Consider the following 16,674-nt stretch of genomic DNA (forward strand, 5'->3'; position numbering starts at 1 on the left):
AGCTGGTTTAAATGACGGGCAATTAATTCTTCTGAAATGTTTTCTCTCAGGGCATTAACGAAATTTCACAGGGATTTTAACGCCTCTGTTTTCTCCATCAACTGCTAATGGACTGAAAAGTAAATAAAAGAAAAATGAGGGACCCGTGAGGTAACTCAATACTTTGGGGGATTAAATGGTATTATCCAAACTTTTTAGGGATTTTTGGGTACTTCCCCGTAAAAGAAAATGTTAATAGTATTTTTTTAAAAATTAGGTATTGTATTATTTTTTCCTTATGACTAAAATTATTAACCGAATTATTATTGAAATTATACTATTTAATTAAAATTTGTGTTATTATATACTCTCTCCTTTCTTTTTTATCTGTCACAAATTCTTGTTCCTTTTATTTGTCATTTTTTTAACATCAAGTAGCATTTATTATTTTTTTTCCAAAATTATCTTTGACACTCTATTCAATTCTCTTCTTGGAATTAAATATGAGAGAAAAATGTGAAGATATAAATTATGGGTAGTTTTGGAAAGGTAACTAATTTTTTATAAAATTTTGTGAAATAACTAAGTTTCTTGGTACGTGAGATTCGATTAATCACGACAGATAAAAAGGAACGGAAGGGAGTAATTAACATGTATTGGAGATCAAACATTTTGGGATTTGTTGGTTTTTTAGGATTATATAGTATTGGGCAAAAATAGATATTTCAGTACAAAGGAGTGTTGAACCTGCCCAATTTTGGGAGGAGTGAAAAGCCCATGTGACTCCTCCCTCACTCCCTACACAATCCTTCATGACTACCATTATTGCATAACCAAACAAAGTAATGGGATTAAAGAAGTAATCATTCCCATTTCATGGATGCATCCAAACACCCCCTTACATATTTTCTTTGCAGGGAGAACAATCACTGGTGTTATAACCAAACAACTCCAATCACAAATGAGACATACATTCAGAGATTTCCAAGATCTATGGTTAGCATAGGTGAGAAAACAATTCAAAAGATGAAAACACAAGTGAAATACTTGAATATTACAAGTTTATCAGAATATAGAAGGGATGAACACAGTTATATTCACCAATTATAAAATTAAAAAAATAAATAAACTGAAAAGATAGCATGCTGAAAAAATAACATGCATAGTACTTTTTTTTTAGTATTTTGGTAAATATTTATATAAATGCGTATTTAGTAAATATTTTTAAAAAATTGTAATTTTTGCATGCTCATGTTTTTTTTTTTCAATTTTATGTTTTGCAAACAAATTAATAAAAACATGTTTAGCACTTCGTTTTTTGTTTTAAAAAATTTTGGCAACAATTCTCATTTTTCCAAAAAAATGGGAAACAACATTTTTATGTTTTCAACTTTTTTAAAAACATTTTCAAAACTCCTCCTCCCACATGAAACCCCTCCTCTACTCTCTCTCTCTCTCTGTGTTTTTTTTTATATTTTATTATTTAAAAAAATAGATCTTTACAAATTAATACCAATAGTTTAAAATAATAATATTTTTAACAAAAATATTTATAAAATTTATTATTTGGCCTGGTGATATTTTACAAATTGATTTATACAGTTTAAAAGTTTTTATTTTTTTGTGAAAATTATTGTTTGAACCCTAATTTCTATAAACTAAGATATAACACATATATATATATATATATATCCAAAAAATATTTGTAAAAATTTATTGTTTGAGTTATTAATTTTTTACTTGATCTCCCGAAAATAAATTTATGACTATGTCTCAAATCACAATGGCCCCTCCTCCCCTTTATTTTTTTGTTTAAAACGGATGGGTACAATTTAAATATATATTTAAATATATATTAGGAAACATTAATTAAAGTGGATGTCTATTAATGTATACCTCTTCATCTTCCCCAAACTCCCAAACCACTTCATCTTCTAAACTCCTAAAACTCCTATAAATTTTTATCTTCTCATGTCTCTTCATCTTCCAATATTTGATGAGAAAGTTTAATAGATGTGACTTTTCATATTCCTCTCATCTTATAAATATAGGTTTTGTAATCTTGTGTAACATACCGATGAGATACATGTGATAAAGAAGGAAGTGAATAAGAAGTTGGCTATTTCTCTTCTCTCCACTTTGGTATGGGTTTTATTTGTTTTCTTTTGTTTGATTTCTTAATTTTATAACTATATATATATATAAATTTTATTAAGGGTAACCTTCAAAATCAATTTTTAATTATTCAAGTAAGTAAACCTTACATTTTCCTTTTGGTTCCATTACTAACACAAAGTAAGCTAAAATGGCTCATGTTTAGGAATGGGCATGGGGCGAGGCGAGGCCGGGGAACGTCTCCCCACTCATTCCCCCATCCCGAGTGTGGATTCCCCATCCCCACCCACCTCGGTTGGGAAATCAGGGAGAGGGAAGTCCCCACTCCCCGTCCCCGCCTCCCAAAAACTTTTTTTTTAAAAAAAAACCAATGACCAATAACCTATACAACAAACAAGGTTGAAGAATAATAATCTTTTTCCTAGTTTACCAACAACATGACAAAATAATAATCTTTTTACCATGAATTCAACACATCAAGGCATTTTCTACTCCATAATCCATAGTTTCACAAATTAAAATTAAGCAAATATCTATATTTTAAATTCAAATTTAAGAAATGAAAAAGAAGAAGAAATTTTAGGTGTTCTTTAATAGCAATATACTCTCAAATAGTTACAACCATTGATAACTTTATCAAATAACATAAAAAGGCAAACTAATACACTCATAAGTTGTGAAGCATCTCTAGTGAATACAAAAGTCATAATTCATCAAACTCTTCACCTTCCTTTGAAATCAACATCTGAAAAATGAATGGCTCAAAAAAAATTTAGCATAGAATACTAAATCATATAAATAAAACCATTCAAATCATATAAATTACATGAACATGAAGCAAAAATAAATAAACCCATTCAAATCAATGAATCTTACAACATGTCATAAACAAAAAAAAACATTTTTCTATTCTTCTCACAAATATCTCAACTCTCAAAACATAGCAATAATATATATCAAACCATTGAAATTAATGAATCATGCAACATATTATAAGCTGAAAACATCTATCTTTCTCACAAATATCTCAATTCTCAAGATAACAATCAACAAAAATCAAACCATTCAAATCAACAAATTATACGACATTAGCTCCATCATCATTCCTGCATCTGACGCATCATCTGTTCATGATATTGATCTTTCTCCTCCCTCATCTCGTGTAGACTCTATTGAGGCTCCTTATTATCATCCTTCATCTCATGCAGACTCACCTGAAGCTCTTTGTTTTTATCTTGTAGCTGATTAACAGTCTCACTCAGCTGTGTAATCTTAACTTGTAGCTCCTTGGATGATGTACCTATAAAAGAGAAGCAATTTGACAATATCACATGCTTGTCTAATATTAGCATGTAGGTCCATAAATGATGTACCTATAGATGAGATTTGCAATAACCGGGGATAGAAAATAGATGCTTGGGAGCCCACTCCATAAACCTGATGCTTCTTTTCCCCTCCTATAGCTTGAAGGAATATATTTTCTTTGTCCATAATAGAAGGCTCAATACCCTCTTCTTGTGTTTGCGATGCTTGACCCACAAGGTTCAAATAACGATCTTGCCACAATAAATTTGAGAAGTTAAATTTTGTGATTAACACAATCGATTAAAAACTCATGAATCGTAAACAAAGTCTACAACTTAAATATATATAAATAAATTACTCATCCATAACTCAAATACACATAATGAGTTATTTGATCTATTTACCTTGATGGCATGAGCTCTTGCATCAATAAGGTCAGAGCTACCTTTCTTTGTATGTATCACTTTGAAAAGCTCATATGAAAGAGGCTCACGACCAAGCCTCGATTGCTATAATAATATAACAACTTATATTATGTTGAAATCCATGTTAGAAATATTATGTGGAGAATAAAGTTATATTTATACAAATAAAAATGCATTACCAATTTTTCTACATGACATATGTGGGAAATGGAGCCTCCTGAGTGCCGAGATATACCAGATCCAGGTCCTTCAGCCTCAGTAAGACGGCTTGTGAAAAATTTCAGGCTTCATTCCATATTTGCCACGCAGTGTCAATCACATACCTATTTTTTTCTTTACCTTTTCTAAATACACACATCAATGATCTATAACATTCTGTAGCTTTGCACTGCCATGCCATCTTGATAATAGATGAAATTGACTCATCCCAAATAAAGTGTTTCTGTAGTTTAACATGAAAATGAATACATCAACTACGTATACATCTGCCCATGCTACTTTTCAATTCAAACAGTAGATAAGTATCAAAACATTAAAAAAAAATTAAATGAAATTGTGACAAATGAAAGTTCATGCTTGTTATCCTTTTCATTAGCTTCATTTTGCATCTTCTTTAATCTATTGGTACATGAAGAAATTAATCATTTAAGTAATTAGTTGATTAGACACTTAGTCAAAGTTATAACTCTAGATTAATTGAAATGGATGAGAAAAGTAGCTTAAACATAAAGCTGACGAAATGGTCAGAAATTTTTTTAAGAAATGAAACTTATCTTTGCTGTTGTTTATAAATGAAGGTTTTGACATAAAGGATTCTTCAATGAGAAGCTGCAAATACACATCCAACATATTTTTCGGATTTCTTGGGACTAGAAGAACTATCACAGTTAGAAAAATATTCTCCTCTTTCATACACATCAAATGAGGCAAATTGTAAGAAGTGACAATTACTGGCCAAGAGGAATACTGGTGATCTGACTGCTTAAAAGGTTGGAATTTATCATTGCACAACCCCAATCTAACATTCCGACTTTCTGCTGCAAATGAAGGGTAGGTGTTATTAAAATGCTTCCACGCAAGGCAGTCAGAACAATGGCACATGACCCCTTCTTCATGCTCATGCTCGGCATGCCATCTCATTTCTTTTGTTGTTTCATTTAATGCATATAATCATTGTAGCCTTGCAGTTAAAGGAAAGTAATACATTTTCTTGTATAAAATATTTATATATATATATATATGAGCTACCTTGTCGGCGCTTATACCTAGGATGCTCACAAATTTTGTAACTCATTAGTTCACTGTCTCCTCCCCAGTATAGCATACATTCATTAAGACAAGAATGAATTTTCTCAACCGGTAGACCCTAGCCTTGAACTAATTTCTTTGTGCTGTAAAAGTTACTTGGTATTGCATTATTGGCCGGTAACATTTCTTTCAAAAATTAACAAAGTTCATTGAAACACCTTTTGATAAATGATGTCCTGCCTTCATATTTAACATTCTTGCAACCACTGATAGTTGTGAGTGATTTTCCATAGCTCGGCCATGCCTCTTTGTTGGCGGCTCTTAACATATCAAACAATTTTTGAGCCACTGCATTTGGAGGTTCCTCCACATAACTAGGTGAGAAATCAAGCCCTCTAGCATCTATGACCATCTGTTCATATATATTATATGATGATGGTCCAGCACTTGTAAACAGTTTAGCGGTTACATCCTATTCGCCATGAGCATCAATAAGTGTCTCATTGGATTCTCCATGGAGAATCCATCGGTAATGGTACTTTACGCATCCATACTTCATTAGATGATATCTAACTATATTTTCATCCAAAAAGGCACAATTTTGACATTTGTGATGATTACATGGACACTTGATTTTGATTCCATCCATACATTCTGGGTGCCTCTTTGCAAACTCAATAAATTCATGGATTCCTTCTAAAAAATTAGGGTTTAGAAAGCCATCTTTAAGCCTAACATACATCCAACTCCTTTATGAATACATTTTATTAAGCACTGTGTTATAAAAGGATGGAATCAGTGAACATGTTTTATTGGACCTCTAACAATTAAAATATTATGTTTAAAGAGAAAAATGCATGCATATCGAATTATTTCTCACATTCAACATTATAGTTTCTAGTGATGGTTTAAGCACCAGAATGGTTAAGTGTTGTATATCTAGTGCCATAAAATATCATGTACATGTGACCCTATCATAGTTCATAAAATCTATTTTGATTTTTAAATTCATATAAATAAAAAATACATAGCACTTACCTTTGCAATGCACTTCATTTGAATAAATGCCAAATTGCCAATATTCCAGATAAGACTAACCAAACATGTCAAGTGGTAGCAAAGAAAATTCAACTAATCAATAGGCTGCAATAAAATGCTAAAGAATGAGATAAAATACTTTTATGATTAAATTTATATAATTAACATTTGCGCTGAGAAATATTGATTAAAATCATAAAATTAGCTTCTAATTCTCCAAATAAGGCAATAAAATAAGGAAATGTGTTCGCAACTAGTGACAAGATGTATACATGTCATAGATCAAACACGTTTCCCTTCATGCTAGCATTTCCCTGTCACCGTCCATCTTCTTCATGCTTATTTAACCATGTGAGAAACACACCTAAAAATTTGACCTTTGAAACTGACACACTCTATCATGTGGCTATTATCATTCAATCAAAACAATGTCAAAATTTTCTGTCTGTATTTGGCTTGGCATATACATAAAACTTAATCACAAGCTATAAAATAACTCTACATGAAACAAGCACATGCACATGCATCCTCACATGAAAATGAACACAAAATAAATGAATAAGTAAATAAAAACCCCTAACCATAGACTTTACCAATAAAACCACTCATTTTTCCTCATAAGTCACAACACAATAAAATTAGATTGATCAATAGTACCACCCAACAAGACATGTTACTGTATGCACACAAGCCCATGTCTAATAACACAAACAGATGGATAGATATTCATGGTTTCCATGCTATGTGTAGTGTAAATAAATGTCAGCATGCCTAATTAATAATAATAATAATTATTATTATATAATAATAATAATTATTATTATTATTATTATTATTATTATTATTATTATTATTATTATTATTGTTATTGTTGTTGTTGTTGTTGTTGTTGATGATGATGTTGTTTTAAAGCTTTTAAAAAGTTCATTGATGCCCTAAAAATGGAAGCAGTAAAACATTTTGAATGATTTCTTTAATATAATAAATTGTTTTGGCATGTGGTCTGATGAAAGGAAATGCAGTGAAACATGTTTTTTTTAAATAGAACACTAAAATGCATTAAAAGATATACGAAAAACAAATATAAAGTGTTTAGTTGGGGGATAACCTCAATCATGCACAATTAAATTAACATTATGTAAACCGTTGTTTATGATGTTTAGCTATTTAACTATTTAATAAATAGCATTTAAAAATCATTAATATTAAAAACATTTTATCATGGTTTATAAAAACAAATTTTTAAGTTATAATATTGAAAATATCACATAAAATCGTCCCTCACATTGAATAATTGCTAACCCTGAAAACATGCAATCAACATCTCATCACCTTCACTGGTGTTAACCCTGAAAACATAATATATATATATATATATATATAATTTGATGAGGTTAAATTCCTCTTAAATTACGAAAGGCTCCCATGTGTTCATGCATCATTATAGTGAGAAATTAACATTGTTGAATTAGGTATAGTTTATATTTAAGCATTAATTATGAACCGAGTACGAAGTACAACTATTGATGACAAATAACTATTCAACTAGTACTATTTATAGATGTTACATGAAATTAAATAAAAAACCAAAACTAATTTCTGCATCACATACCACATATTTTAAACCATGCAAAATTATGAGAACATAAAGAAAACTTATTATTATTTTTCTGCTGAAAGGAAAGCATGAGTTATCAATGCTCCACATTCACAAGCACTCAGACAAAAGTGAGATTGGAACAAAACAAGGTGGGCAAAACCTAAATTGTTAACAAAGTGCCATCATTCAATAGTATCAAATATGCAGCAAATAATCATTAATTTCTCAAACACATGAAATCCAAAAAAGAAGTTGAAGGTAACCAATTTTTACCTTCTATAAGGCTCTTGGTTTGGTGAAGGAAAAGCGATAGAGAAGGGTTCTCGGCCTAGCAATGCAATGGCGAAAGTGATCATCGAAGTGCTAGGTTCCTGGCTCGGAATTGAGAGCTAGGGTTTCAGAGAGAAAAGAACCGAAAAGAAAATTTTGTCTTCTTAAAACTAATTGATATCTTAACGGATTCGGATCCGTTTGATAAACAGATCCGAATCCACTTCAATACAAACAAATGGATCTTGGATCCGTTTGAAATTTCACAAGTGGATCCAAGATCGGTTTGCAATTTAATATTTTTTAAATTATTATAAATTTTTTATTTTTTAAATTCACTCAATCTAGAAATAATTAATATATTTATTAATTTTATATATTTCCATTATATTGAGAAACAATTATTATACCTATTTATATATTTCCGCTATTATTATATCCATATTATTTTTATGAATATATTCACTTTTAAAGAAAATTATTATGCACATTTATATATGTAAGTCATTTCAAAAAAATCCAAATAATTTTATTATATAAAGATATATTTATAAAATCATAACTGATGCCACTAAATATAATATTAAGTTCTTTAATGAATTTTGTAAGTATTTTTTTACAAATATTTTGTTTATGAAATTAATTTTATCAAAAAAGAGATAATATATTGTGTAAATTTATATATATATTTTTAATTTATTATTATTAATTGCAAATTAATATTTCATGACTATATTTAAGAAAATTTATAATTATGAAAATTTATTAGAAAAAATATTTTTTTAAAAAAAATATAATATAAAGATCAAAATTTATCCAATATTTTACAAACGGATAAAGGGATCTGTTTGTAAAAGTACAAAACAGATCTCCGTCCGTTTGTAATATTACAAATGGATCTCAAATTCCGTTTGTATTATTACAAATAGATCCCTATCGGTTTGTAAAATTAGAAACGGATCCTTGTATTCGTTTGTAATTTTATTTTTTCCTTATAAATATTTTAATTTTAAATTTTATTTTATCTCAAAATAGTCAATATATTTAGAAAAATTAAATATTCTTTGAAGAAATTATTGGTGTTCTTTATATATATATATATATATATATATATAAGCCATTCATAAAAGTTAAAAAATAAATTTTATTCTAAAAAGTTATATACATTAAAGAGTTAATAATGTAAAAAATATTATATCTTAAAAGAGTTATTATATTTTGAAAATTTATATATTTTAAATGTTGAATTAATAATTAGAATTAATATTTCATGATTACTGTTAAGAAAATTTATAATTAATTAAATTAATTCCAAGCAATTTAAAAAAAACCAAAAATTTAAAATCTTGAACTAATATTCATTAAATCCTAATACTATAAATAACATTCTTCATAATAAATTTTTTAAACAAATATTTTTAATTTATTATTATTAATTAGAAATTAATATTTTATGACTAGATTTAAGAAAATTTATAATTACTAAAATTTATTCAAAACAATAATTTTTTTCCATAAAAAATATAATAAAAAAATCAAAAATATTTATCTATTATTTTAAAAACGGATACAAGGAGCCGTTTGTAAAATTAAAAATGGAGAATTTGTTTGTAATTTTTACAAACAGATATTTATCTGTTTGAAAAATTACAAATAGAGCCTCCACATCCGTTTGCAATTTTACAATCAGATCTCAGTTTGTTTGTTAAATTAGAAATGGATCCTTGTATCTGTTTGTAATTTTATTTTTTACTTATAAATATTTTATTTTTAAAATTTATTTTATCTCGAAATGGTCAATATATTTTAAAAATTTAAATATTGTAAGTATATGAAAAACTTATTATAGTTGTTTCTATATTTAAGTTATATCTATTTTAATTTAATATATATATATATATATATTCTTTGAAGGAAATTATTTGTGTTGTTTATATATATAAGCCATTTAAAAAATTTCCAAAATAATGTTTATCCTAAAATGATATACACATAAAAGGAGTTAATACTCTAAAAAAATTATATCTTAAAAGAGTTATTATATTTTTAAAATTCATATATTTTAAATGTTGAATTAATAATTAGAAATTGATATTTCATGGGTAAGGTTAAGGACATTTATAATTAATTATATTAATTTCAAACAATTATTTAAAATGTTGAACTAATATTCATTAAATCATAATTATATAAATAAGTATCTCCATATTAATTTTTTTAAACAAATAGTTTTAAATTTAGCAACAGAAGAATTGTTTCAGTTTCTAATTTACCAACAGAATTATGTTTTGTTACTAATATTAGAAACAGATTTTTAATCCGTTACTAACTTGCAAACGGATTACATGTATGTTGGTAATTTACAAATGGAGTTATAGGCCGTTGCTAAAATAGAAACGGATTACCAACGGATGACATTTACGTTTCAAATGTTGAAACAGATGTAAATTTCATTTGTAAAACTGAAATAGATTGCTAATTCGTTACTAATCGGTTACTAATTAGTAACAAAACAAGTCCGTTGCTAAATTAATGTTTCTAATTCAACACTTCTTGTAGTGAATCTAAACCATTAATTAATAATTAGGTCAACTATTATAATTTGTAATTTGAAAATTGAAGTTAATCATAAAAATATGTGAGAGCTAATATCATACCTTTTGTTGGAGCCAATATCCAATTTTGTGCACACATTAATGCCTCAAGTAGGTCAGAATGTAATCTTCTATGGTGTGGACTTATAAATCTCCCACTTGTACTGAAAGGCGACTCTGTAGCCAAAGTAGATACTGGAATTGCTAAAATATCTTTAGCAATTAATTGCAATGTAGGATATTTAAGGGCCAACTTCCACCAATTTAGAATATCCAAATCTTTCTTTCTTGGCATCAACTACTCTTCCAAATAATGATCTAATTAAGTGTACACACTCCCAACTTCAGACTCTGAAGAAGCAACATATAAGTCAAAATTGCACATGCAAGCCGACCCACCATCATGACTTAATGATAATTGTGTAGGATTATTTGTTGATGACCTGGACATTGAACCACCATGTTCACTAATCTTATATTTTGATGAATATGCAGCAAGTAAATCATAACAAATATTTTGGATTTTAGCAACTTCCATCTTTGCCATTTCATCACCATAAATGAATGGAAAATAATATTCCAAAAATTTGATCTTGTATCTAGGATCTAATATAGTTGCCACACTCATGATACCATGAACTCGAGCCCAATATTTATCAAATTTTGCTACCATTAAATGCCATAAGATGAATACAAGGTTGCCCACAATTAACCCACTACATCAATTCCATCTTAATCTCACAAATCTTGGGGAAAAAGATTGATAGTGGGATACTTAGTCCCAGAAAATATCTCAGTGATATCATGAAATAGTTTCAATTTACCACAAATTTATGTAGCCATTTCCCACTCTTCATTCAAAGGGACACATTTGTAAAAAGGGTCCCTTTGTTTCAAACGCTTAAAAACATCTTTGTAACAAATGACAACATCAAGCATCAAATAAGTGGAATTCCACCTTGTTTTACAATCTAAAACCAATTTCTTTAGTGCAAAAAATTTTCAATTGGCGTGCCGTTTCTTCAAACTTTTCATTTCTTTTTGGTGTAGCACTCCAAAATGCAACACTATCACAAACTTTTTCAATAGTTTCAGAAATAATCTCTAACCCATCTTTGACAATTAGATTCAAAATATGTGCACAACACCATATATGCAATAATTTTCCATCTATCCATGATCCATTTCTTCGTTTGAGAATCTCCTCCCTTCTTTTACTCTATCCCCCACTGCTGGGGATCCCACTCACGGGGAATCCTCGCCCTCGATCCAAAAACATAACATGTGGGTTACAACCATCGGGGTTATTTTAAAGATAAATAATTAGTTTTTATGAATATTAGAAGTTTGAATTTTAATTTTGTAAATATATTATATAATGATTTTATTATAATAATTTAAGATTTTATTAAATAAATATGTTTTAATGAAATATATAAATTTAAATAGTTAATAAGTTGTATGAAATAATTGTGAGTTCCATAATAATAACTAAAAATATTAACAAATAAATATTTATTGATTATATATATATATATAATATTATGTTAATGTTGAAATAATCTTTAATAAATATATTAAAAATATATAATATATATTTTTGGGGAATCCCCGTAGGGCGCGGGGATCCCCGTGGGGCGGGGAGACCATTCCCCTCCCCCGCCCCGCCCCGCGGGGGTGATGTTTCAGGGAATCCCCGCCTCGTCGGAGCGGGGCCCCGGGGGGAACGAGGATTCCCCACCCCACTGACATTCCTACTCTATCTCGAAGAGTAACTAAGATCAACGTGGTTTGGTAATACACCAATTTGCCCACTATTATTAGATAAAATTATTTCTTTCACTTCTGAATCTATGTTTCTTGATAGTTTGTTCAAAATTAAATTCACCAATGAATCATTTATTGAACAATTATCTAATGTTAATGCAAATAACTTGTGATCAAGATTCCAATCCATTAAATAATTTGTGAGCACATCACAAAGTACTTCAGCAGTATGTGGACATGGCACATAAATAAACCTAATCAAATAAAGTATGAAATAATATTAAAGATACATATAAAAAAGCTGAAATATTTGAGTACTTGGTAATTGAATAATTGATTCAAATAATAAAAAAGCTGAAATGTAAGCACACCCACACATTATAGTTAAATAAAGAAAAGTAATACCTGATAATCCGACTTTGTAAGCTCCAATTAGCATCAATGAAATGTGTTGTGATTGCCATGAATCTTTTTATTATTATTATTGCTTGGAGTCCACATGTCGGTTGTAATTACAAATTTACTCTCATTATTTTCAAGCAATTTCATCGTTTTCTCTTTTTCTTGCTCATAAATTTTAAATATTTCCCTTTTTATTGTATGCCAACCAATTGTTTTAAATATTGGTTGAATAGGCCCAACAAACCTTTGAAAATATTGATGCTCAACCATTGACAAAGGATACTCATGGACAATAATCATTGATGCCAACTCTTTTCTTGCAACATCTTCACGAAAAGCAAATGTCCTAATTGAAGCATTGCTTTCATTATGTACTTTATGTTTCAAAATACTTTACTTTATATCTCTAGTTTTTCTCAAAGGACATGATGCAAAATGATCATGTAAATGTTTAGTCCCATTCTTTGTATCCCCTCCAAGTTTCTTTTGGCAATAATTGCATATTGCTTTCCATTTATCATCTATTTTGTCTCTTATAATGATTCCATACATATGATTTTAGACGAGTCTTAGTGCCCAATTTCAATTCTTCACTTTCATTTGTTGGTAATGTTTGACTTGGATCCAACCAGTGTTGTTGATTCAATGTATGTTCTAGATTGTTCAAAACTTTCTTGTTCTATAGATTGTCCACAATTTTCAAGATATACAATATGTAAATTCTCTTCATGATTACCCTCATCCATGATATCACTTGATCACCTACATTGAAACCATTATTATATACTAGTGTGCAAACAAAGCTATAAATTATAAGTCGAATATTAAAAAAATTTTAAAAAAAGATAACAATCACTACTTGATAAGAAGAAGAGTTAAAGAAAATTAGTTCTGAATCATTTTAAATGATAAATTCATAACAACTAGACAATCATTTAAGATGGTAAAATATGATTTTATGAAAAGGAAAACAAGAGAAACTCTTGAATAAAGAAAATTTGCACTGTATTAAAAAAATCAGGTATGTATTTAAGCATTAGATGTGTGACAGAGGCTTACTTGCTATGGAAAATAGAAGAACTCTCTCTTGTCTCTCTCTCCAGTGTGAGACACTGTCACCAACACCGCCAACAAACACCTCATTCTTTGATTTTGAAACAAAAATCCAAAATATACTCAAAATCCAAAACACAGTCAAGTTGAAATTCTTGAGAAATGAAACCATGGCTTATGAGTTAGAAAAAAATGAAGAAAATAGTCCCGTGGAAATCGGTGGAAGCATTTGATGAATTATAGAGAAGAGATGAGAAGATTTTGAGGATTTGGAGAGAAGAGATGAGAAGATTTTGAGGATTTGGAGATGAAGGATTCAGGGGCTTGGAGGCAATTTCAGAAGAATTTACTCAAATTAGGGTGAAAGACTAAGAAAGTGAAAGTTGTGTGAAATGCAAGCCATGGGTTGTGATTGTTCTTGAGTGTCAATGTGTGAATCTCAAGGCACAAAGCACCATAAGCTTTAACATGGGTTAAAATGGGTCATAAGTGGTATATTTTTCATTTTTTATTATATATATATATATATAAAGAATTTCGGGGCGGGGAGATCACTCCCTAGCCTCGCTAGCTACAGTGACCGGGGAAATTTTTTTCCCAACCCTACTTCCATGGGGGAGAGAACCGGGGATTCCCCCATATTCATCGAATCATTATTGCTAGCAGCATGTGAAAACAAGAGTTTGAAATAAAATGGAAGATGCTTATTTGGGGAGTTACATAAACTGAAAGGGAATTGCACAAACTTTTGATAGTGATTCAATTATTGACTATTTTTATGACATAAAAGAAAGGAGATTGCAATTTAAAATGCCCAACTTGTTCAAATAGGTGACTGGTATCTGTATTTTATTATTATTTTTTAGTTCATGTGAACTTATATATGCAAAAGTTTGTATTTTAATTTAGGTATCTACATTCTCAAATAGAACAAGATTATATTAGTACTTGCATTTTGATATTTTGGTATTAGAGGTTGGAAGCATAATATAAACATAATATTAATCTTGCCTAATAGTCCTCAAAGCCTCTCCATACGCCATTTGGACCTTGGGGATTGTTTTAAAAAAATTAGTAAATGACTAATAGCCCCTGAAACCCTTTTGGTTTTTGTAACCCTAATTTCCCAATGGCCGCGGAAAGAGGTAACATTTTCATGGTGGAAAGGAAGAAGGTGGAGCTGAGAGTGAGCATGAGAGCAAGGAAGAGATCAGAGAATCTCCACAGCATTAGTTCATCTTTATGGCTAGAGAACATTGAAAGCTCCCTTTTCCTCCTCTTTCCTCAATCTCCTACTCCTTATCTCTCATATCTCTATGTTTTCCTAGGTTTTTCCCCCTTTTTTTATATTGAGTAATTTTTGGCCCGGCGGTGGAGGGGGAGGGGGGAGGATCTTTGGGGAGGAAGGGAGAGGAAGAATGTTGTGTGATTTCTGGAATTCAAGAAGGAAAGAACACAGAGAAGAAGAAAGAAGAGATAGAACTCGAGGAAATAAGAGAAGAAAGAAAAGGAGGGAAATCTCATTCCAAAAACTGACTGTTTCTTTACAAGCATTGCTTTTATTACAAAATCAATGGCTGAGATTTAATGAACCGCTGGCCCCCATGACTTACTATAACCCATCTGTAGAGATTGACTCCATAACTCCATTACTTTGTTTCAATTGCCAGCCATTCGAACTTATAACATCATGCTCTAATCTGCTGCCACGTGTGCTAGTTCAGCCAATGAACTTAAGACCAAATCACAACTATATTAACAGTTCTCACTTCTCTTCTTCTCAGACACAGCATCAGTCATACTGATCAGCCTATTCTTCATTTCTCAAGCAGCAGCATCCATTAAACCACTATGAATTGATCCATGATTCATCTCCCAGATTCATCACACATCAAGGAAGTATCCAATCAGGGCCGAGCATTATCAGCTCCATGAGATGGTGGGGAAGGGTGCCGGCGCCACGGTTCATCGGGTAATTTGTATTCCGCTTGATGAGGATGTGGCCATCGAGATACTTGATTTTGAGAGGAATTTGGTGAGTGTGTTTTCAAATCTGATCTTTCTTTCTCTCCTTTTTTTTTTGCGCCTTTTCTTCTTCGCTAGCCCTTTGATCTTTTACTTTTTTGTCTCACAAATTGATGTTTTTTGGGTTTAATTTCTTTTTGGTTTGCGGGTTTTGTTTTTGGGTGTTAGATTTACACAGATTAGCTTATGTGGTGATGGTGGAGATCATGATGCGAGTTATTATGTGAATTTTTTGTTTGGGATTTTATGATTTTTTTCAGTGTTTGTTGGAGATATATAGGGATTTTGCTAATGTGGTGATCGTGAAGATTATGGAGATTGTGAATTTTTGTTTTTATGAGATTTGGATGATTTTGTTTTTTTGAGCCTTTGTTGGGGGATGGGTTTTATTATTATTATTATTATTATTATTATTATTATTAAAATTGCTTATTTTGTAGAGAAAGTGTTTTATTTAATTTATTTTACGTATATATCAAATGTAACATATATATATATATATATATATATATATGAAAATGAATATTCATCTGATAAAATGATGGTTTGCAGGTAATTTTGGGGTTTTCAGGGAATTGAATGCAAAAAGAAGCAAAAAGAAGACAGAAATACAATTTAGAATCTTTGTTATGGTGAGTATTAGTTAATTTACATTCTAATTTTATGTTTTTTCCGTATTTATTATTGATTGCTTATATTTGTTATTATTTAGTTGGTTTATGAACTTAAAAGGTGGGAAAAGGGGCTTTTGTATTAATTAATTTAATTATTTTTGTTTTTTTTTTTTGTTTTTGTTTTTTTTTCAAAAAGTGGATAAACCACATTCATTGCAAACAAAAGGAACTACAAAGCA

The 16,674-nt window shown here is 29.7% G+C and overlaps 1 long non-coding RNA gene across 1 annotated transcript; it reads left to right on the forward strand.

The window, feature by feature from the left end:
• Positions 1-15,597: 15,597 nt before the first annotated feature.
• On the forward strand, positions 15,598-16,424 carry LOC120269481. Its single transcript, XR_005539169.1, has 2 exons — positions 15,598-15,831; positions 16,374-16,424. It is a non-coding gene; the product is annotated as an uncharacterized LOC120269481 (long non-coding RNA).
• Positions 16,425-16,674: the final 250 nt, after the last annotated feature.

Source organism: Dioscorea cayenensis, chromosome 9 (assembly GCF_009730915.1).
Source record: "Dioscorea cayenensis subsp. rotundata cultivar TDr96_F1 chromosome 9, TDr96_F1_v2_PseudoChromosome.rev07_lg8_w22 25.fasta, whole genome shotgun sequence".
NCBI classification, from domain to species: Eukaryota; Viridiplantae; Streptophyta; class Magnoliopsida; order Dioscoreales; family Dioscoreaceae; genus Dioscorea; species Dioscorea cayenensis.